Genomic DNA, 24,765 nt, shown 5'->3' with positions numbered 1-24,765 from the left:
TTTGGTGACAGTTCTGTTCTAGCCCTGTGAGCGAAACCTGGATCTGAAGGAGTAGAAGGGACATTAACAACATCGATCTGAAATTGGACACGTGACAAGGAACAGAGCCATCATTAACAGTTGGCTTTTGAACCGGAGAAGGTTTCTCGTGAAATTAGCTTGAGGCTTGAGGTATGCAAGGCCAAGATAATTTAGGTAAAACATGGAAACACTATCCTCATCAGCAGACAGTGAAAGGATTACAAGACACAAATTAAACAATTTCGACAAGTGATACAGGGGACTGGGAAGATAAGTATTATAAACTGGCAACAACAAAGTTCTGGAGCACAACACTGACGTTCAAAGACCGAAAACAACCAGGTGCTGATTAATCAGATTGCATTGTGGTGCTTTTCTGCAAAACATCCACTTGCAATATCCTACAAAAGAGTGACTAAAGCCATCCCTGTCAGCCTAGGATAGAAAATCCGAAGGGATGAACGTTTGCTGATTTTCTGAAGATTCACAGAGCTTAGACGGGGTTTTGGTGATTGTTACTTTTCCACTCGCAGGAGCCGCAGTGGTTGAGGCGTTGAGTTGGGGAGAATAAGATGTGCCCGTAAACAGCGTGTGGGGCTATTTCAGCTTCCCCTCATCTGACTGCGCTGTGAGTTGACTCAGATGTTCTCAGGGACATTTACTGACTCGAGACAGTGTAAGGATTCTCATTCCCGCAGATCGGGAATTAAAACCGTATGCCGGCTTCAGGACAATGAGAAAGTTTAATTGGGGTGTGTGAAGAAGCTGTGAGCTGCATTTCAAACAGGTAGGTGGAGTTTGGTGCGCCAGTCCCTGTGCGCATCCAACGCCACCATGCTGCAGAGTTCTGACGCCAACACGGACATGCGCAGCAATGGGAACATTCACAAGGTGAACAACCAAAGATAATCACCGTCACTGATTCCCTTCCACAGGCCCAAATTTGTGAAGCAGTATCTTTCACTGGCAAAGGAAACGCCTTTGTCCACAGGTACCTGCTTCATTTCGATCACGATTTCAAGCCCCTCACTCTTCTAGTCTCATTTCCAAACACTTTGCTCATAGCCTCCAAAGAAGCTCTGAGGGTATCGGCTTGTTCCACCCGAACAGGCAGTGGGTTGCAGATTCCCACCAGTCCCAATTTGAGTGAAATGTTTTTCCCCCTCCACTGATTTGAATCTTAAAGAAGAAGCGGGGGAGCAAACTCCCTTTCTTTTCGACGACACTTCTCATTTTGTACTCGGCAGGGTTCACACCTGCGTGGGGAAGCCGCAATGGATTTCAAGTCCATCGCATCAACCACTCGGCCCACGATTCAGTACCACACTGACAGTTTGACTTCCCAGGTCTGTCTGCCTGTGGAGCTGAGAAAGAGTGAATCATCGTAGAGTTTGTTTGACTCCAATCACTTCGCAGTGATTCAAAAGGGTTAAATATCTGCACATGGTGTTTGCAGATATTTCGGTGTTTCTCCCGAAAAGATGAAATGAACTTTCAGTGAGAAATTGCAGGAGGAACTCAGCAGGGCAGGCAACATCTGTGGAAAGAGAATGAGAGGCAACATTTCAGAATTTTGTTTGCTCCGACAGGTACTGTCAAACCTGTTGATTTTCTGTTTGGGTTTCATCTTCTCAGCATACGCAGTCCCTTAGGTAAAACATGAAGTCAATTCGCAACCCCCCTGTGTGGAGAAGATTTCCGTTTGGGGAACATTCTCCTGACCCCATTAAAAGCGCACAGCTTCGAAGCCAAAGGAGAGCAGCGAACACACCGCCCCTGGGTGGGCTCGAACCACCAACCTTGCGATTAACAGCCGAACGCGCTGACCAATTGCGCCACAGAGACAGGCGCAGATGTGGGCGGCACCATCGCTTAGTGATTTTATAATTCAGCCTCCCCGCCAAGAATTACAATTGTCGTCTATCAGTTTAACTTTTCCATAATCAAGCCTGGGAGATGCATTCTGGAGATACCGGGGGCTGTCTGCAGACACATCCATGTCACGAGGAACTAGCTTTCTTACTCCGGGGCCGTCGCCCTTCGAGCCTTTCAGTGTTTTGCCTGTTCCCGAGTTCTCTCATTGGCTCGGAGGCGAGAAGGGGTTTGAATTCCTGATGTGCACGAACGACAATTCTTTCAATGTCTCAGATCAGTTCGTGTGCCGAGAACATCAGAATCAACCTCCCGGTCTCTTCAACAAGGGGACGGTGTCTGGACTGTCGGACAGGTCATCTTTCATTCTCCTCCAAATCCGCTTCCCAAAGTGTTTCTAAAGGTTCACAAAGCTGGAGACTGGGATTTCTGTTTTGCTTCATGAACATTTGAACATTTTTCCATTTCCGAACTGACAATATTTTGCCAAAATCTCTTCCCAATTGTACGCCTTGTCTCATGTCCAGGGATGAGGAATTTCCATTTTAGGGAGACATTCCCAATGTTGAGAATGTTCGCTTTGGAGCAAACAAGGATAACTGGAGATTTCCTGGGGCTGTTGGTAATGATGGGAGAAGAAGCGTTGGGAATGGGCAGATTAATGATCAGAAGAACCAATTGCCACTAACCAGAGTCAGTTACCAGAGGACAGGGATTGAAGTTCTTGAATGAAAAGCAGCACTTGTGCCTAATAAACACAGAGAATACTGCAGAAAGCCAACAGGTCGAGCAGCATCTGTGGAAAGGTAAACAGAGCCGACGTTGTGAGTCTGATACGTTGTTTGTTCAGAACCCGAGTTTCCTGCATGGCAATCAATTCCCAGACATGAGAAAACGGGTCTTTATTGAGACGGGTTTTGTGAAGTTTGAGCGATAATGCAACCAACAGGAAGTTATTTAAAATCGCCAGCGAAGAAAGCATAGCCAGCAGGTTACCACCCTGGGCGGGGAGCCCCAAATGATCTCTACGCCAACACCTTAAGTGTTCGGCCACAACTACACGCCCAAAGTTGTGGTCTAAACTTTCTCATGGAATAGTTCTAACAGGAAAGGTGAGTATTGGGCTTGTCCTGTCCGCGCCATAGTCCCAACGTTTCCTGTTCCCCTGGATTTGATCAGGACAGAGGAGGCTGATGGGAGATCGAATTGAACTACACACATTGATGAGAGATAGAGCGGGTGGGAAGGATCCATTCCCATGCGTAGAGAGATTAATAATCAGGACCGAAAATAAGGAGCCACTTAAAGAAATTTGTGGTTCATTCAGCAAAGCTAATGTAGAACTGTTCACAGAAAATTGTGATGAAAGTCTCTCGAGTTATTTTGATGAGAAGTGTTGATGATGCTAATACAATCGATAGGATGAACGTAGATTGGTCAATGTATTTGGTGACTGTTCTGTTCTAGCCCTGTGTGCGAAACCTGGATCTGAAGGAGTATAAGGGACATTAACAACATCGATCTGAAATTGGATACGTGACAAGAAACAGAGTCATCATTAACAGTTGGCTTTTGAACTGGAGAGGGTTTCTCGTGAAATTAGCTTGAGGCTTGAGGTATGCAAGGTCAAGATAATTTAGGTAAAACATGGAAACACTATCCTCATTAGCAGACAGTGAAAGGATTACAAGACACAAATTAAACATTTTCGACAAGTGATACAGGGAACTGGGAAGATAAGTATCAGAAATTGGCAACAACAAAGTTCTGCAGCACAACACTGACATTCAAAGACCGAAAACATCCAGGTCCTGATTAATCAGATGGCATTGTGGTGTTTTTCTGCAAAACATCTACTTGCAATGTCCTGCAAAAGAGTGACAAAACCCATCGCTGTCAGCCTAGGATAGAAAATCCGAAGGGATGAACGTTTGCTGATTTTCTGAAGATTCACAGGGCTTAGACTGGGTTTTGGTGATTGTTTCTTTTCCACTCCCAGGAGCTGCAGTGGTTGAGGCGTTGAGTTGGGGAGAATAAAATGTGCCCGTAAACAGCATGTGGGGCTATTTCAGCTTCCCCTCATCTGACTGCGCTGTGAGTTGACTCAGATGTTCTCAGGGACATTTACTGACGCGAGACAGTGTAAGGATTCTCATTCCCGCAGATCGGGAATTAAAACCGTATGCCGGCTTCAGGACAATGAGAAAGATTAATTGGGGTGTGTGAACAAGCTGTGAGCTGCATTTCAAACAGGTTGGTGGAGTTTGGTGCGCCAGTCCCTGTTCGCATCCAACGCCACCATGCTGCAGAGTTCTGACTCCAACACGGACATGCGCAGCAATGGGAACATTCACAAGGTGAACAACCAAAGATAATCACCGTCACTGATTCCCTTCCACAGGCCCAAATTTGTGAAGCAGTATCTTTCACTGGCAAAGGAAACGCCTTTGTCCACAGGTACCTGCTTCATTTCGATCACGATTTCAAGCCCCTCACTCTTCTAGTCTCATTTCCAAACACTTTGCTCATAGCCTCCAAAGAAGCTCTGCGGGTGTCTGCTTGTTCCACCCGAACAGGCAGTGGGTTGCAGATTCCCACCAGTCCCAATTTGAGTGAAATGTTTTTCCCCCTCCACTGATTTGAATCTTAAAGAAGAAGCCGGAGAGCAAACTCCCTTTCTTTTCGACGACACTTCTCATTTTGTACTCGGCAGGGTTCACACCTGCGTTGGGAAGCCGCAATGGATTTCAAGTTCATCGCATTAACCACTCAGCCCACGAATACAGAACCACACTGACAGCTTCCTTCCCCTTGTCTGTCTGCCTGTGGAGCTGAGAAAGAGTGCATCATCGCAGAGTTTGTTTGACTCCAATCACGTCACAGTGATTCGAAAGGGTTATATATCTGCATACGGCGACTGCAGTTGTTTCATCCCAAAAGATGAAATGAACTTTCAGTAAAAAACAAAACTAGAAATTGCAGGAGAAACTGAGAAGGTCAGGCAACGTCTGTGGAAAGAGAATCAGCGACAACATTTCAGAATTTTGTTTTCTCTGACAGATACTGTCAAACCTACCGAGTTTCTCTTTTGGTCTCGGCTTCTCAGCAGACGCAGCCCTTACGTGAGACATTCATTCAATTCAGAAACCCCTTTGTGGAGAAGATTTCCATTTGGGGAACATTTTCCTGACCCCATTAAAAGCGCACAGCTTCAGCATCCGGGCATGAGTGAGCTTGTGTCGCAACGGTAGCGCTTCTGACTCGAGATCCGAAAGTTGCATGTTTGAATCTCGAATGGCTCCATAACGTCAACTCCTTACGTTTCAAATCACGAAAGGAGTCCGTTGACTCCGTGTGTCGTTTGGCCAAGTCTTGCCGTTTGCGTATAATGAATCTGCCTCTTTGTCAGTTTGGGATTTACTGACCCCAACCACTCCCTTTACAAACGCGTTCTTCGTAATGCCACTTTTGTTTCTTTTCCTCATGACTTTTAAACTCTGCCGAATCGTTGTCGATCCTTTCAGACGTGGGAACATTTTGACGACATTACTTTCTCTGTCTAGACTTTGCATGACTTGAAAAGCTTCAATCGGGCCAGATTTCAAACTTCTGTACTCCGAAGAGAGCTCTCCCAAATTTCCAATCGACCCTCATCGCTGACATCCCTCAAACACTGCACCACTCACGTCAACCTCTTCAACGCTATCTCCAATCATTTCACTTCGCTGCTTTCTGTCCCATTGGTTCTCCAGGGAGCCCAACCTCGTTTTACGAAGGTGCTTTTTGAGGAAATTAAACAGCACTTTCGCACAAGTCATGAAACGCGGGCTCCTCCGGGATTTGAACCCGGGATCTCTCGAACGCCTGCGTCAATGAATACCCAAAGCAAAAATCACACCCCGACACCAACGAGCCACACGGTTAGCGCCCTGGCGCCCCTGCCCCCACCCTACCTCTTGAACCAGCTGAGTCTTGCTCAGAGGAAAGTCCAGTTGACATTGAACAGGCTGGAGCTGTTTTCTCTGGAACGTCGGAGGTTGAAGGGTGACTTTTTGGAGGTTTATAAAATTATGAGGGGCATGGATAGGATAAATAGGCAAAGCCTTTTCCCTGGGGTCGGGGAGTCAAGAACTAGAGGGCATAGGTTTAGGGTGAGAGGAGAAAGACATAAAAGAGATCTAAGGGGCAACCTTTTCACGCAGAGGGTGGTGCGTGTATGGAATGAGCTGCCAGAGAAAGTGGCGGAGACTGGTACAATTGCAACATTTCAGAAGCGTTTGGATGGATATATGAATAGGAAGGGTTTGGAGGTATATGGGCCGGGTGCTGGCAGGTGGGACTAGATTGGGGTGGGATATCTGGTCGGCATGGACGGGTTGGACCGAAGGGTCTGTTTCCATGCTGTACATCTCTATGACTGTATGAACAGCTGCTTCTCGTTCTGTCTCTCTGCTGCCGTTTGCCCGTCCCCAGGAACCGGGCCCTCTCTACTGCCAGAAGATTAACCCGTTTTCTGTCTAAACTTTTCTCTGACACCGGAGTGACCAGTGACAAGTATTGCCCTCCTCAACAGAGAACAGGAGAAGACCCCGCAGACCTCCACGGGTGTGGCATCTCAACTCTGCATACTGGGCCTGTGTATCAATATTTACGTCGAAGTTTTTTGGGAAGCAGATGAGAAGGCGAGGTGCACAACAGTGCGCCGTTATACGGGAAAGCTGCTGAACTCGACATTGAGTGAATAGGGAAGATGGTTTCCCGTCTGGGTTATGCTCCCATCGCGCACCGGCAGACATATCGGCGACGAACAAATATTAACTCTGTCTAAATTGCCACATTCTGTTTTTACGAACCGTGATTTCACTCAGAAGCACAATTTACCTGCTCCCTCCTGGATATCCTTCCAGGTGAAGCAGCTCTTTACCTGCACATTTGCTGCTACCTCGTCTACTGCATTCGCTCGTCCTCGTGACTTTAAATCTCTGCCGAATCACTACAGATCATTTCAGGCATGGGAGCATTGTCACAGCATTATTTCCTGTTTCTCGGCCTCTACTGACATGGAAAACTTCGGTTCTCCGAGGAGAGCTGGCCCAATATTTCAATTTACCTTTATTGCTGACATTCCGCAAACACCGCACCACTCACGTCAACCTGTTCAACGCGATCTCCAACCATTTCATGTCCCTGTTTTCTGCCTCATTCATACTCCAGGCAGCCCAACCTCGTTTCACGAAGGTGCTTTTTGAGAAAATTAATGGGGCATTTTTGCCCAATCAAGTTAAGCGACGCAGCCTCGTCTGGGATGTGAATCCAGGACCGCACACAAGTCTGCACTGTTAAAGACTCGACCTGGGATCATGCCCCTAGACTAACAAGCCAAACAGCGATTCATTCCTCATCCACCACACTCCTCTTGAGCTCGCTGAGACTTGCTTAGTGTGAAATACATTTGACATTGTTCTAAGAATTGCAAGTGACAAAGAGTTTCCAGAACAGCTGCTTCTCATTCTGTCTCCCTGCTGCTGTTTGTCCCGTCCCCAGGAATCGGACTCCCTCCACTGTTTCGAAACTTTTCTCTGACACCAGAATAGCCAGTGACAAGCATTGCCCTCCTCAACATAGGATACAGAGAACAGGAGACCACTCAGAGGTTGTCACCTTAACTGTACACATTGGGCCAGTATACCATTGTGAAATATTTATGTCGAAGCTTTTTTGGGAAGCGGAGGCAAGGTGCAGAACAGAGCGCCATTATACGGGAAAGCTGCTAAAGACGACGTTGAATGAATAGGAGAGAATGGTCTCTCCTTTGGGTTCTGGTTCCAACACGCACGCGTTGTGCCATTCTCTTGCATTGCTCGGCAGTTTTTCCACAGAAGTATTCAGCTTTTCATCTGGCGTGTGGCAGGCACGTTTGAGAATGAGGTCAGAAGATCTTCACTGCTGTCGTGTCATATGCTGTTGTGCAGACATATCGTCGATGTGCAAAAATAAACTCTGTCTAAATTCCCACATTCTGTTTTTCGAACTGTGATTTCGCTCAGAATCATTAATTTTCAAAACTCGCTATATTCAAACTTTAACAAAGTGCTCATAGAAATGATTAGTGAACACCTGGAAGAAATTCTTCCAAACTTACCTGGGGAATTTCGCTTTGAGGGGTCTTGAACTTTGTGGAAGGAAGGGAAATTTGCCTCGAGGCTGTTTAATGTGGAGATGTGTTCTCCATGTAAACTGGTCGTAGTTGACCATCCCAGTGCTTCCCGATGCAGGGCTGCCTGACCCCCAGGGAGGTTTACTTGAAGCAACTGGAGAGAATCCAGAGAGGGAGCAGATTCTGCAAAGGTGCTCAAATACTTTCTATCTCTCTTTTAGGTCTTTTCCTTGTGTATTCCTTCAGTTTAGCACGTATGCAGTTTGCACCCTGGAAAATGATTGCTTTTTTCCTCATGTTCACAATTAAATGTGTAGTTTCGCTTGGAACTGATCCGCATTGACAGGATTGGCATATTGATATATATATATATATGTACACGTATTTAGTTTAAGATTAGATTATATTTGAATGAAGTTTTCCTCTAAACACACCTAAGCCTATCTGGCTGCATGAGGGATTTCAGGTTTCTGTGTGCTGGGTATTATGTGATAAGCAGGCATCTGGCAAACTATAGGAACTGTCACCTATGTTATGTTCGTTTAAGTGTACTGACAATGACCACTTATTTTGTGACTTTTTTTTGCAGGAAGACGTGCCGAAAGAAATCTGAAAACAAATGATACATCAACTTCTGACAGAGCCGCTTGATTCATTGGGACTTCAATATCAGCAGCCATTCCAATCAAGAAGACATGGTTGCTTTTGTTTGCTTGAGAGATTTTGGACACTGGTGCGGCAGGAAGAATACTGAGACACCGAGTGAGGGAGATTCAGTGCGCTGACTGTGAAAAGTGCTTTACACCATTTACTCAGCTTGGGGGTATCAAAGTCTCATCCCTGACAGTGGGGATAGACTATGTCCCCGTTCTGATTGTAATTTCAAACCCAGACCAACACAAGGAAAGCTCCCCCAATGGGAACCTGTGGAAATGTGGGGACTGAGGGAAAGGATTCCCTTCCCCATCCGTGTTGGAAACCCACAGACGTAATCACAGCGGGGAGAGGCCATTCACCTGCTCGGTGTGCAGGAAGGGCTTCAGTCGGATCAGCCAACTGGAGACGCACGAGTGGGTCCACAAGTGAGAGAAGCCATTCACGTGCCCCATGTGTGGGAGAGGGTTCACTCAGTCAGCTGCACTGCTGACCCACCAGTGGGTCCACACCCACTAATACATTGAAGAAACCTGTTAAGTCTTTCATCTTTTAAAATAGGTTCCAGATTTCGGTTCATTAATCTGTAAATCCCAGAACTTCTTTTTAGTAATATTCTCCAGGTAACTTAATGTTTTATAAAGGGAGGTGACACCTGAGTTCAGATAACGCATGAAAGCTGTGAGTTTAGAGTCGTTCTGTATCACAGTCTTGAGTCAGACTTTTTCTATTTCCAAACATACAATCCTGCAAATGCAATTCACCCCAAAGACTTCTATGTGTGAGTGCATTCATGAGACAGAGCGTCTGAGTGTGTCTGTGTGTGTGTGCATGCTGGGTAAAGTGTGCGTGTAATGGTGTATAATTGTGTGAGAAGGTGTGTGCATGGATGAGAGTGTGAGGGGTGTATCCATGTGTGTCTGAGAGAGACCCCTGTCTATCAGAGAGGGTCTGCACGACCATGTGAGGACTTGTGTGTGTGTGTGTGTGTGTGTGTGTGTGTGTGTGTGTGTGTGTGTGTGTATGAGAGAGAAGAGAGAGAGAGAGAGACAGATTCAGAGAGAGAGATAGGGTTTGTGTGTATTGTGGAGCTGGTTCTCCTGTAGTGAGACATGAATCCAAGGTTTCAGCTGAGGTCATTCTCGTGTGTTCCAAACTTGTTATTAGCCTCTGCTCGGCCACTAGAAATGATTAAGCAGTTAAGCAGTTTCACAACACACACTAGAGAGGGCAAGGTGAAGGGCTGATGTCTGAAACGTTGACTCCCCTGCTCCTTGGATGCTGCCTGACCTGCTGTGCTTTTTCAACACAACACTCTCGACTCTGATCTCCGGCATCTGCATTTCTCACTTTCTCCTCATGGGCGAGGTGGGACTTGTCTTTTATTCACTCATTCACTCTTACAGCCTGTCCTTGGTTGTGGCCCAACTGTGCATCCTGAAGAAGGGCTTATGCCCGAAACGTCGATTCTCCTGTTCCTTGGATGCTTCCTGACCTGCTGCGCCTTTCCAGCAACACAATTTCAGCTCTGATCTCCAGTATTTGCAGTCCTCACTTTCTACTCAGAGAATAGGGCCCGTCAAAGATCAGAAAGGCGGTCTTTGTGTGGAGCCACAGAAAATGGGGGACATACTAAATGAATACTTTGCATCAGTATTTACTGTGGACAAGGATATGGAAGATATAGACTGAAGGGAAATAGATGGTGACACCTTGCAAAAAGTTCAGATTACAGAGGAAGAAGTGCTGGATGTCTTGAAACGGTTAAAGATGGATAAATCCCCAGGACCTGATCAGGTGTAACCAAGAACTCTGTGGGAAGCTAGAGAAGTGATTGCTGGGCCTCTTGCTGAGTTATTTGTATCATCAATAGTCACAGGTGAGGTGCCGGAAGACTGGAGGTTGGCAAATGTGGTGCCACTGTTTAAGAAGGGCGGTAAAGACAGTACAGGGAACCATAGACCGGTGAGCCTGACCACGGTGGTGGCCAAGTTGTTGGAGGGAATCCTGAGGGGCAGGATGTACATGTATTTGGAAAGGCTAGGACTGATTCGGGATAGTCAACATGGCTTTGTGCATTGGAATTCATGTCTCAGAAACTTGATTGAGTTTTTTGAAGAAGTAACAAAGAAGATTGATGAGGGCAGAGCAGTAGATGTGATCTATATGGACTTCAGTAAGGCGTTCGACAAGGTTCCCCATGGGAGATTGATTAGCAAGGTTAGATCTCAGGGAGAACTAGCCATTTGGATACAGAACTGGCTCAAAGGTAGAAGGCAGAGGGTGGTGGTGGAGGGCAGTTTTTCCGGCTGGAGGCCTGTGACCAGTGGAGTGCCACAAGGATCAGTGCTAGGCCCTCTACTTTTTGTCATTTACGTAAATGATTTGGATGCGACCATAAAAGGGACTGTTAGTAAGTTTTCAGATGACACCAAAATTGGAGCTGTTGTGGACAGCAAAGAGGGTTACCTCAGATTGCAACAGGATCTGGACCAGATGGGCCAAGGAGCTGAGAAGTGGCAGATGGAGTTTAATTCAGATAAATGTGAGGTGCTGCATTTTGGGAAAGCAAATCTTAGCAGGACTTCTACAATTAATCATAAGCTCCTAGGGAGTGTTGCTGAACAAAGAGACCTTGGAGTGCAGGTTCATAGCTCCTGAACATTGGAGTCGCAGGTAGATAGGATAGTGAAGAAGGCGTTTGGTATGCTTTCCTTTATTGGTCAGTGTATTGAGTACAGCATTTGGGCGGTCATGTTGCGGCTGTACAGGACATTGGTTAGGCCGCTGTTGGAATATTGCGTGCAATTCTGGTCTCCTTCCAATTGGAAAGATGTCGTGAAACTTGAAAGGGTTCAGAAAAGATTTACAAGGATGTTGAGGGTTGGAGGATCTGAGCGAGAGGGAGAGGCTGAACAGGCTGGGGCTGTTTTCCCTGGCACATCAGAGACTGAGGGGTGACCTTATAGAGGTTTACAAAATTATGAGGGGCATGGATAGAATAAATAGGCAAAGGTTTTTCTCTGGGTTCGGGGAGTCCAGAACGAGAGGGCATAGGTTTAGGGTGAGAGGGGAAAGATAGAAATGAGACCGAAGGAGCAACTGAATCACGCAGAGGGTGGTACGTGTATGGAATGAGCTGTCAGAGGAAACGGTGGAGGCTGGTACAATTGCCACATTTAAGAGGCTTTTGGATGGCTCTATGAATAGGAAGGGTTTGGAAGGATATATTTGGGTGCTGGTAGGTGGGACTAGATTGGGTTGTGATATCTGGTCGGCATGGATGAGTTAGACTAAAGGGTCTGTTTCCATGCTGGACATCTCTGTGACTCTATGATTTTGTCTGGCAGCTCAACGTTTGTATATCTATTCCCCAGAGTAGAGGGTGTCCAAAACTAGAGGTGTTTAGGCTGAGAGGGAAAAGGTTTAAAAGGGACTGAACGGGGGAACTTTTTCACACAGAGCGTGGCATGCGTTTGGAATAAGCTGCCAGAGGCAGTGGTCGAGGCTGGTAGAATTACAACATTTAAAAGGCATCTGGATGGAGGTATGAATAGGAAGGGCTGAGAGAGATATGGGCCAAATGCTGGCAAATGGATCACGAGGGTAATGTAGGAAATGTTGTCGGCGTGGACCGAAAGGTTTGTTTCTGATCTCTGCAAGTCTATGACTGTATTTCTACATATTCTGAACCAATTCACAAGACTAGGAATAGGCCATTCCAAGCTTACCGGCTGTCCTCAATTGTGGCCTAACTGCGCAGATTTCAATGCAAGTTTCAGAAAGATGTCTGCAGCTTTTTTTTAAACATTTGAATGTGCTTTCAGACATTACTGATGTTTCTGAATACATCATTTTAGCTATTCTCAATGTTAAAGGTCAGCCATTTCTCACGCTTCCCTTCCCCACCCCCACCCCAGGTCGCCATCACCATCCATTCTCTCTCTATCATTAGAAGGGTTTGATACAGAGATCAAAGAGGGCTCGAGGCACGAGAAAGGACGGGGGAGGGTACTCAGAGTGAGATTGAACGGGGGGGGGGGGCGCAGAGACTGGGGAAGAGAAAGAGAGAAAATAGGTAGAAGAGCAGAGCATTGGTGGTAGAGAATGCATGGGGGTACACAGGGTGGGAGCAGAGAGAGAGAATTTGGTGAAGAGGATTGGGGAGGAGAGAGAGAATGCAGAGTTGCAAAGTGTGAAGTGAAAGAAATTGGTTCCAGAGTGTGGGGAGAGAGAATGGACGGGGCAGTGGGTGGGGAGAGAATGGACGGGGGTCTGTGGTGGGGAGATAATGGACGGGGCAGTGGGTGGGGAGAGAATGGACGGGGGCAATGGGTGGGGAGAGAATTCATGGGGCAGTGGATGGGGAGAGATTGGACGGGGAGCAGTGGATCAGGACAGAATGGACACGGGGCAGTGGGCGGGGAGAGAATGGATGGGGCAGTAGGTGGGGAGAAAATGAATGGGGTCAATGGGTGGGGAGAGAATGGACGGGGAGCAGTGGGTGGGGAGAGAATGATCGGGCGGCAGTGGGCGGGGACAGAATGGACGGGGCAAAGGTTGGGGTGAGAATGGACGGGGTAGAGGGTGGAGAAAGAGAGCAACAATGAATGGCAGGAGAAGGTGGGGGAGAGAAGGAATGGATGAGGGGAGCGTGTGGGAGGTGAAAGAAAATGAGTGTAAGGGAAGGAACTGGATTGGGGAAGGCAGAGGGTGGAGCGATAAAGGGAATGGATGGGGACAGAGGGTGGATGAGGGACTGGACAGAGGGCAGAGGGTGCAGAGATAGAATGGACGGGGTGGGGAGAGTGGCATGTGGGGAGAGAGAGAGAAGGGACTGGTAGGTTAGGGTAGAGAGAGAGAATGGACAGGGGATGCTATGGGTGGCGGTGAGGGAATGGACAGGGGACGCTATGGGGATGATTGGATGGGGAGGTGAGAATGCATCCCACCCACTCCCAGCATCCCCTTCTCTGCACATGTGCAGTGCAGACTTTTCTGAATGACACGAGAGACGAGTCTGGAACACTATGAATGCAATCACCATCACATCCAGGCATCAGCAAACCACTGCCTTTCTGTCTTAAAAACTTAATAAAGGTGTGGGCTATATACTAATGATGGCGAGATGCGGCTGAGAAACTGAACAGATGGTCAGCACTTTCAGGAGAGGGGAGCTGGGCAAAGGGAGGAGGATGGAAGGATGAATTTGGGTTGGAATACATTGAAAGATTTAGGAATTGAGAGACAGTGATTTCGGGTAGAAGATAGAGAAGGCTGTTCTCTGCAAACCAAAATTCTCTCATCCTATTTTCTGCCCTGCACTGACAGCAGTGATCTGTTTTCTCAAGTTATTAGCAGAGGAGGATTTGCTTTTCAGGCATGGAATAGAAATTTAGTCAGGGCCTGAATATCAGCAGTGTTTGAATCCAGGAGGTGAAATGTTTGTCTGCAGGAAATGATTTCAAATATCAACATGCATTGAGAATCCCCGTGAATACACGCAGCCTGCGTGGGAGTACTCAAGGGTTCTAATTGCGGAGAGGACTTTAATTTTTCAACGAAATGTGGACCAGTGTTCTCGCTATAGACGAGCCCTTCATTGGATCGTTCAATCTGCCGAGTAACAACGACCCCTTCCCCGTGGAAACTCTGTGAAAGCAAATTGAATTCCTCAAACTGATTGGAGTGTCACCAAGATTGGGGAGAAGCCAATCGAATGCATAGAGCTGGAGAGGGGATTCCTCGCAGCGCCAGGGACCTGGGTTCGATCCGACCCGCACAGTGACTGTGTGGAGTTTGCACTTTCCTACCCCTCCCCCACCCCCTGTTCACGTCGGTTTCCTCTGGGTGCTCGCGTTTTCTCCCATGTTCCAAAGATGTGCAGGCTAGAGTGGATTGGGCGTTCGAAATTCAGGGATTAGCTGTGGGGTTAACTGGTGGGTCGGGGAGTGGGGGTATGTTCTTCGGAGGGTCAGTGTGGACTTGGTGGATCAAACGGCCTGTTTCCACAGTGAATCCCCCAACGTGTCTGCAGACTGGTTTCCAGCTCCATCTTCTCTGTGCCGAAGGTCCTCCAGTATGTGTATTCCTTCGTTTTCAGCACCCAGAACGTCTCACCTTCTGCAAATCGAAAGACAAGTCCCACTCGGCCCTCTCTAATGTGTATTGTGTAACTGCTTAATCATTTTTAGTGGCCCAGCAAACGCTGATAACCAAGATCGGAAACCAGGAGGATGGCCTCAATCGCGAACTTGGGTTCATGTCACATGACAGGTAACCCCACTTCACTGTTACGCTCTCTCTCTCTCACTCTCTCACTCTCACACTCACTCTTCCATACTCACACGCTCATGCAGACGTTTTCCGATAGACATGCTTTCTCTCAGACACACACTAATACGCCCCCCCCACTCACACCCACGCATACATCTTCGCACATGATGACACTCCATCACACACACACTTTACCCAGCATGCACAAGCACATACACACTCTCTCTCTCATGCATTCACTCACACATTTGGGATGAATTTGCTTTTGCAGGATTATATATTTGGAAATAGAAACAGTCTGACTCAAGATTGGGATACAGACAGACTCACCTCACAGCTTTCATGCGTTGTTTGATGTGAGGTGTTACCTCCTTGTATAAAACATCAAGTTTCCTGGAGAACGTGACTTAACAGTTCTGGAATGTACATATAAATGAACCGAAATCTGCAACCCATTTTAAAAGATGAAAGATTTAACAGCAATCTAGGTTTCTTCAATACGTCACTGATGTTGAATGACACTATAATGTTTTTGTGATATATTCTGTGTCTTGTGATTCTACACCACAGCTACCTGAAGAAGGAGCAGCACTTCGAAACCTAGTGCTTCCAAATAAACCTGTTAGAATATACCCTGGTGTTTGTGAGATTTTAAAACTTTGTTTCCAGTGAATACAGCCCACATCTCCCATTGTTGCCAGTAAACTTTGCAATTCCAATGAAACGATGAACCTGAAGTCCTGAAAAAATATACAATTTGTAACAATATTAGTGACTCATTCACTGGTCCTTCTGAGACATGACATTAGTGCTGGAGGCTGAAAGAAATGAGCAGCTTTAAAACAAAAACCTATTGGACGTCACAGAGTCTAAGCCGGGCGGTAAGTTCAGGTAACCTTTACTACGACCCTCTTTTGTTACAGCTTCAGATTTCCCCAGGAAAAGGGCATACAAAAAGTAGTTTTTAAAGAAAACACCTCCAGCTCAAAATGCACCCACTCTGTCCCCCCCCCCCCACTTTCTTTGTTGGTCAGCTGAGTTGACCCTTTGTAACTGGATCCCTGGTACAGCCGGGTAAAACATGCAGCTGGGATGACTGAGTGAACCCTTTCCCGCAACGGCAGTTTCCTTCACTAAAAAGGTCATGAGTGAATCAGATGGTGTTTTTTCCCCCAAAAAGTGGTTTCATCCTTAGATTCTGAAGTCCAGATTACTGAACGAGCTCCAATTCTGCCATCCACCGCAGTGGGATTCGAACCTGGGACGCCCCAGTGCTGGATTGATCGGAGCACTTGGCCATCGCTCCTTCAATCCCCTTGCACTGGCACGTGAACTCGATGGTGCCTCCTCAGGTGGGAGGAGCAGGTGAAGCCCTTTTGGAACTTACAGCAGGTGAATGGCCTCTCTCCAGTGTGGACCCACTGGTGGGTCAGCAGTGCAGCTGACTGAGTGAGCTCTCCCCTGCACATGGGGCACGTGAATGGCTTCTCTCTGACTGAACCCCTTCCTGTACACTGAGCAGGTGAACGTCCTCACCCCGTTGTGAATGCGTCTGTTGGTTGCCAGCACGGATGGGGAAGGGAACACTTTCCCACAGTCCCCACATTTCCACGGTTTCCCCATTGGGTGGAGCTTTCCTTGTGTTGCTCTGGGTTTGAAATTACAAACAGAGCGGGGACATCGTCTTTCCCACCGCGAGGGGTGTGATTTTAATTCCCCAATCTGAGTAAATGGTTTGAAGCACTTTTCACAGTCAGCGCACTGAATCTCCCTCACTCGGTATCTCAGTATTCTCCCTGCCACACCAGTGTCCAAAGTCTCTCAAGCAGACAAAAGCAAACATTTCTTCAGGACCATGGGGACAATGGATGACGTATCTGACTCCACCTACTTGTTTCAACTGCAGCTCACAGCTTCTTCACACATCCCAATTAATCTTTCTCATTGTCATGAAACCGGCGTATGGGTACAATTCCTAATCTGCAGGAATGAGAATCGTTTCACTGTCTCGCGTCAGTAAATGTCCCTGAGAACATCAAAGTCAAGTCACAGCGCTGTCAGAGGAGGGGAAGCTGAAAGAGACCCACATGCTGCTCATGGGCACATTTCACTTTCCCCAACTCACCGCCCCAACCACTGCAGCTCTTGGGAGTGGAAAGGGAACAAACACCAAAACCCGGTCTCAGCTTTGTAAATCTTCAGGAAATAAGAAAACTGTACATCCCTTCGGGTCTTCCATCCTGGGCAGACAGCGTTGATTTTAAATGGCTGTCCAGTCAGTGTCGATTCGTTTTGGCTGAAAAAATCTTCCTTATCTCATCCCAGCATTTCTTGCCACAGAGAACTGTGCGGCAGAGTTCATGTATATATTTCCTTGTATGGTATTTTGTAAATTACATTCGTTTTCTGGTTGTTTGTATCGGGTATTTCAGGTTCATTAGCCGCTGTTTAAGTTGTGTTGGTAGGTTTGTGGGCTACCATGATGCTGAGAGGATTGAGTTTTCCGGACATCATTTCCCAGATGTCTTTAATGTAAAGCAATGTGGCTAGGGTTTCTCCAAACGTTGTGTCTACTTGTGTCAGTTTGTTGGTGTGAAATTGGCACACTGGGTTTATTGGGTCGGCAAAAGTGAGGACTGCAGATGCTGGAAACCAGAGTTTAGATCAGAGTGGTGCTAGAAAAGCACAGCAGGTCAGACAGCTTCCGAGGAGCAGGAAAATCGACGTTTCGGGCAAAAGCCCTTCATCAGGAATAGAGGCAGGATCCCTCCAGGGTGGAGAGATAAATTGGGGCTGAGGTGTGCTGGGCCGAAGGGAGCAAAAAGTACAATAGGTGAATGGGGGTGGGGATGGAGGTGACAGATCAGAGAGGAGGGTGGAGTGGATAGGTGGGGAGGGAGATTGGCAGGTAGGACAGATCATGAGGACAGCGCTGAGCTGGAAGGCTAGAATTGAGGTAAGGTGGGGGAGGGGAAATGAGGAAACTGATGAAGTCCACATTGATGGCCTGGGGTTGAATTTAACCCAAGCGGAAGATGAGACGTTCATCCTCCAGGCATCGAGTGGGGAGGGAGCGGCGATGGAGGAGGCCCAGGACCTGCATGTCCTCGGCAGAGTGGGAGGGGGTGTTGAAATGTTGGGCCATAGGGCGATGGGGTTGATTGGTGCCGGTGTCCTGGAGATGTTCCCTCAAGCGCTGTGACTTGACTCTTCGAGGAGTCTCTAGTCTCCCCAATGTGGAGGAGACTGCATCAGGAGCAATGGATACAAGAAATGACATTGTTGGATACACAGGTGAAAGCCTTCGACCGACCATGGCCTGGATTCGATTTCCGGGCAGGGAGGTAATGTTCGGTAGAGCTGTCAGGCTGTGCTTGCATCTCCCTGGTGGTCTAGTGGTTAGGATTCGGCGCTCTCACCGCCGCTGCCCGGGTTCGATTCCCGGTCAGGGAAACTGTTTTCAGGGGGTTTCGGGGCTTCCCGTTCTTCGGAAATGCTCTGTACAGTTATTTATTGATCTTCGTCGTTCCTGGGTGCAGCAGTGTGTCGTGGCTCGCTGAAATAGTGTCCTGATTCAGATGTGTTTGATTGTGTAGGGTTGATTGCTTCTGTAGTTAAGTTCTTGGTTCGCGTGCATTGTTTTCCTGTAGACGCTGTTTTGAATTTACCATTGACTGTTCGCTCCACTGTGACATCAAGAAATGGCACTTTGTTGTTGTTCTCCTCTTTTGTGAATCTTATGCCAGTAAGGATATTGTTGATGGTGTTGTAGGTTTCCTCTAATTTGTTTCATTTTTTGATGAGAAAAGTGTCATCGCTGTAGGGGACCCAAAGTTTCGGTTGGATCGTTGGAAGGGCTGTCTGTTCGAGTCTCTGCATTATTGCTTCTGCTAGGAATCCTGATGCTGGAGGTTTCGTGCGTATTTCGTTGATTTGTTTGTAGGGCTTGTTATTGAATATGAAGTGGATGGAAAGGCACAGTTCCACGAGCTTGACAGTGCTATCTTTGCTGATGAAGTTGATGCTGTGTTTGTGTCTTTGGTTCTTCGAGTAGTGTCTTCAGTTTTCTTTGGCCATGTTGATGTTAATGGATGTGAACAGGGCTGTTATGTCAAAGGACAACATTAATCCATCCTCTTCTATCTCAGTGTCTTTGGTGTTCAGGAATTCTTGGATGGAGTAAATGGAGTGGAGTGAATCTTCGACTTGGGGTTTTAGTCCTCAGTGGAGGTGTTTTAGCCTTCAGTGGAGGCCTTTGACTAGTCTGTATATTGGTGTTCCAAGTAGTGAGACTATGGTCTAAGGGGGGCTCCTGGTTTGACGGGAAGGAGAACAACAAAGTGCCATTCCTTGATGTCGCAGTGGAGCGAACAGTCAATGCGGAACTTCAAACTGGCATCTACAGAAAAACAACAGACCCAAACCAAGTACTTAACTGCAGAAGCAATCATCCCAACACCCACAAACGAAGCTGCATCAGGAGATTATTTCAACGAGCCACTACACACTGCAGCACAGAGAAACTACGAAGAGCACAAGAGAAATACGTATATAGTGTATTAAAGGAGAACGGGTCCCCAATAAACCCCCTCCGCCGATTTCTCATTGATACTTTCAAGGTGACTCTCAAAAATTCGGTTTGACCCTCCATTCTTTCCTGTTTGTTTTTTGTGGGTTTTGAAAGATTTCCCAATCCTCTGACTGAGTATTGGAGTTGGAAGGTTGTGTTGTGGTTGTACAGGACACTTTTTAGGCCACTTTTGGAATATTGTGTACAATTCTAGTCTCCCTCGTATCAGACGGATATTGTGAGATTTGAAAGGGTTCTGAAGCACCAATGGGTCCACAGAGATGAAGAGGCCCTTCTGCTGCCCTGAGTGTGGGAAGGCCTTCAGTGATTCCGCTGCCCTGCTGATGCACCAGTTGGTCCACACCGGGGAAGGCTGTTCTCCAGCCCCAAGTGCGAGATGGCCTTCAGCAGTTCTTCCCACCTGCTGAGACACCAGTGGGTCCACACTGAGGAGAGGCCGTTCTTCTGCCCCGATTGCAGGAAAGGCTTTGCACTTTCCTCCGACCTGCTGGCCCATTGGTGGGTCCACATGGGGGAGAGGCCGTTCAGTTGCCTAAGTGAAGGAAAGCCTTCATCAATTCCTCTGTCTTACTGAGGCACCAGTCCGTCCACACCGGGGAGATGCCATTCTCCTGCCCGAGTGTGAGAAGGGCTTTACCCGCTCCTCCACACTGCTGAAGCACCAGCTGATCCACACGGGGGGATGGGGGTGTGGAGAGGGGAGGCCTTTTTGCTGCCCTGAGTGCGGGACGTCCTTCAGCAATTCCTCCACCCTGCTGAAGCACCAGTGTGTCCACACCGGGAGAGGCCCTTCAGCTGGCCCGAGTGTGGGAAGAGGTTCATGTTTTCCTGCAACTTGCGGAAGCACCAGCGGGAGCACCAGTGCGCCCAGCAATCAGATCCCACCGGTAACGCTGCCTTTAGTCACCCCCCAGTACTGAACCTCCTGCCAGTTCTGACAGTGGGTGCAGTGGGAGAGTAGGTGGGCTGTTTTTGTTTTCTGCTGGACTGCAATTGCCTGCCCCACCCCCCACAACTACAACCCCTTGGTGGCTCAGGGTTAGCACTGCTGCCTCATGGCACCAGGAACCCAGGAATACTTCCACCCTTGGGGCTCTGTGTGCAATTTATGGAGGGTAGGAAAATGGATCTGAGTGGGTTACTCTTCGGAGAATCTGTGCAGATGTGTTGGGCTGAAGGAACGGTTTCCACACTGTAGGAGTTCAACCATCATATGAGCTTTGCTTTCATTGGAAACTGCTGCTCATTGAGCCAGGGACTGCACATTGCCAAATGAAATGATCCAGAGAAACGTAAGACCGCAAGACCATCGGAGCAGAAGTTAGGCCATTCGGCCCATCGAGTCTACTCAGCAATACGTTAGTGACAAAAGTAGTGCAGATGAGATTAGCTACAGTGTGGAAACAGGTCATTTGTCCCAACAAGTCCACAGCGACCCTCCGAAGAGTAACCCATCCAGACCCATTTCTCTCTGACTAATATACCTAACTCTGTGGGCAGTTAAGCATGGCCAATCCACATGACCTGAACATCTTTTGACGATGGAAGAAAACAGGACCACCCAGAGAAAACCCACGCAGACACCGGGAGAATATGAAAACTCCTCACAGACAGCCACCCAAGGCTGGAATCAAACCTGGGTCCCTAGCACGGTAAGCCTACAGTGGTAAACACTGAGCCACTACATATTGCAACCCGAAGTAGGCAAGCAGGAGGTTGGGAGAATGCAGCAAGCTAGGCAGCACCAGGATGTGTAGTAGTCAGCGTTTTGGGTATTAACCCTTCTTCAGGACTGAAACGTTGACTTCTCTGTGAGAAATGATTTACGGGAATGTTGCTGGGGGTTGGAGGATTTGAGCTACAGGGAGAGGCTGAATAGGCTGGGACTGTTTTCACTGGACCATCAGAGGCAGAGGAGTGACCTAATAGAGGTTACAAAATCATGAGTGGCATGGACAGGTTAATAGACAAGGTATTTTCCCTGGGATGGGGGAGTCCAGAACTAGAGGGCATAGGTTTAGGGTGAGAGGCGAAATATATTAAAGGGACAACTTCTTCATGCAGAGGGTGGTACTTATATGAAATGAGCTGCCACAGGATTTGGGTCAGGTGCTGTCAAATGGGACTAGATTAGTTTAGGATTTCAGGTCAGCATGGACAAGTTGGACGAAAGGGTCTGTTTCCATGTTGTATGTGTCTCTGACTACTGGTCCTGATGTAAGTTTAAAATCGAGTCCAAGTAACTTTGAATAGTTCAATCTTGTTGAGCTCACCTCCTGAAAAGTTTCAGATGAATCCATCTGAGAGATACTGTTTAAACATGCTGAGTTGGACAAAGTATCCCATCAAGTTCAACACAAACCCAGAGTTGAAGAAGTCAGAAGTCAGAACACCAAGGGGACCAAAACTGATCACAATATTCCAGGTGCAGCCTCATCAACGTCCTGTATAACGACAACATAACTATATCTAAACTCAATTCCCGAACTGATGAAGGTTAGTGTGCCTAAACCTTTCTTCACTGCCTTGTGTATCGATGTAATCAGAGATATAGGACCTACTTTAAACTGAGCCACAATCCTGCTTCTGGGAGCACAATGACTAATAGGGAAGGCAAAAGGGAGATTGACCTTTAAATGGAGCATAAAAGTAGGGAAGTTATAGTGGAGGTTTTGGTTGAAAGGGCAGTGAAGATTCAACCAGCTGACAGTGGATCTCAATCACATGAAGATCAGACCAGGTTCTGACAGCAGGAAACCGGATAGGTTTTTACAACAAACCACAACGAGGTCATCATTAGACTCTTAATTCCGGATTTATATTGAATTCAGATTCCACCATCTGCCGTGGCAGGTTTTGAACACAAGTCCCTAGAACATTACCTGGGTGAATAGTCTGGTGACAATAAAGTCGGCCATCGCCTCCCCTGAACACATTGGCTGATTGTGTTCAGAGGTAACAAAGGAGCAAGAGGTTTTAGCAGCTGCGAAGTTGTTGATATTACACAAGGGAACATCAGCACTCTCAGTAATGGCACATACTGAAGTCAGTGTCCTGTATCAGAGGGAAGGGCTCGGGAACCATAAGAAATAGGAACAGGAATATGCCATTCAGCCCCTTGAGCCTGCTTCTCCATTCAGTAGGATTCTGGGTGATCTGGCATTCTCCACATTCACATTCCTGCCCTTTTCCTGTAACTGTTCATCCCCCGACTCTTCACGAATCTATCGATCCTAGTTTTAAAGTGACATGAAGGCTGTCAACAGAGTTACTGGGGTGGGGGTGGGGGGTGGGGACGCGGTCTCAGGTCGAACTTGGGGACTAAAACAATGGCTTCACACTTCACAATATAACTAAGGGAATGTTTATGGTTATCCAATGCTGGAAATTGGGCAGGCATTCAGATAAAATTATTGGTAAATTATGAATGATAGAGGAGTCGGGAGAGAAGTGGTGTTCAGGCACAGTTGGATATCATTAGTATAGATGCTAACACCAGCAGCTACGGTAAAACAAATAAGAACGGAAGACACTAAAAGCAGACCCTCCCAGAGGATAGAGTGATGCTGGAGAGGGTCAGTACTGTCATTAACTCTGATCAAGGCTGTCAGCAGGTCGACGAAGGAATGTTCATCCCTGTCACCGTTACAAAGGATGTCAAATATGACCTTGATAAGAACTGTTTCAGGGGTAGAAACCAGACTTGAAGGCTTTAAACACAGAATTCTGGAAGAGATGGGAATGGCTAATTCAACAATGTTACATCCAAACCAACACTTCTATTCGTGCGATAATAATAGAAGTGTTTTGGTTTTTATTTCGAAGATTCTCAGCAACACTGAGTAAGAAGCAACAAAATTAACACAAGAAGTACTGCAATTGCTACAATGTGCCTGCTCCCAATAGGGGGCCATCGGTGTGAAATTAACTGTCTACAAGGGGCAATATTGGAAAGGAATTACCCAGTTCATAGCTGTAAGAGGGGAGACACAGACTGCTTGATCCAAACATATAATGGGCGGGAGTAGGCCACTGGGCACTTCGAGCCTGCTGCAACATTCAATAAGATCATGGCTGAACTGAATTCAACCTCAACTCTACATTCCAACACATCCCCGACAATCTTTCATCCACTTGGTTATCAAGAACCTATCTACCTCTGCCTTAAAGATTTTGAATCCACTGCCTTTTGAAGAAGACACACAACCCTCAGAAAGAAAAGAAATCATCCTCATTTTTGTCTTCTACATTTACAATATGACCCTGTACTTTCAGATATTAAGATAGGGACACATGCTGCATTCAAATAATACCTGTGGTACAGTTAACTATCTCAAAGTGCTTCACATGAACATTATGAGAATTCCTTTAAAAATCACAAGACCGGATCACAGATGAGACAGGTGACCAAATTCTTGGTCAAAGGGACAAGTCTAGGGCAATCTTTTGAACAGGTTCAATTTCCCAAACATCAGAGGACAAAGACGTGCACAGCAAACACAAAATAGCAAAGAATGGGGAACAACAGTGTCGTCATAACGTCACAGGATGAGTAATCCAGGGAACATGAGTTCAAATCCCACCACAGCAAGAGGTAAGATGTGAATAATTCAAATCATAAATGGGGAACACAAAGTAAGTCTCAGTATGGTATCGATGGCACTGACGTCAATTGTCCTAAAAACCCATGTTCACCAATGTCCTTTCATGAGGGAAACTGCCATCCTTGCATGGTCTGACTTACATGTGACTCCAGACCCACAGCAATGTGGTTGACTCTTAAACTGCCCTCTGAATTAGCACAAGCAAGACACCTTGCACTTAGGGATGGATAACAAACATCAACCTTGTGAAAGTGTCATAACAGAAATTGCTGGAGAAACTCAGCCAGTCTGGCAACACTGGTGGAGAGAGAGAGAAAGAAACAAAGACAATATCCTGGCTTGAGTCCAGAACAGTTGTGAAGAAGGGTCACAGCACTTGAAATGCTATCTCTGCTTCTCTCTCCACATGTGCTGCCAGTCCTATTGGGTTTCTCCAGTATTTGACGCATTTTTTGTTTCAGATCTCCATCATCTGCAGTTCTTCATTACACTGACTTAGGGAAGCTCAAATCCCATAAAAGGGTAGAGCAGAAGCGCTGGAATTACTCAGCAAGTCTGGCACCAGTTATGGAGATTAAAAACAGTTCGTA

The 24,765-nt window shown here is 47.0% G+C and overlaps 1 protein-coding gene and 2 non-coding genes across 3 annotated transcripts in view; 1 reads left to right on the top strand and 2 right to left on the bottom strand.

Annotated features, from left to right (window-relative positions):
• LOC140460632 (uncharacterized) overlaps nucleotides 1–24,765 on the bottom strand; it is a 1,198,404-nt gene that overhangs the window by 612,873 nt on the left and 560,766 nt on the right. The gene's annotated exons all lie outside the window — the stretch shown is intronic.
• Nucleotides 1,793–1,866, bottom strand: trnan-guu (transfer RNA asparagine (anticodon GUU)). Its single transcript has one exon. It is a non-coding gene; the product is annotated as a tRNA-Asn (tRNA).
• trnae-cuc (transfer RNA glutamic acid (anticodon CUC)) lies at nucleotides 18,362–18,433 on the top strand. Its single transcript has one exon. It is a non-coding gene; the product is annotated as a tRNA-Glu (tRNA).

Source organism: Chiloscyllium punctatum, chromosome 36 (assembly GCF_047496795.1).
Source record: "Chiloscyllium punctatum isolate Juve2018m chromosome 36, sChiPun1.3, whole genome shotgun sequence".
Taxonomy (NCBI): Eukaryota; Metazoa; Chordata; class Chondrichthyes; order Orectolobiformes; family Hemiscylliidae; genus Chiloscyllium; species Chiloscyllium punctatum.
Note: the sequence above shows the minus strand (reverse complement) of the source record. Positions and strands in the feature narration are given on the sequence as shown.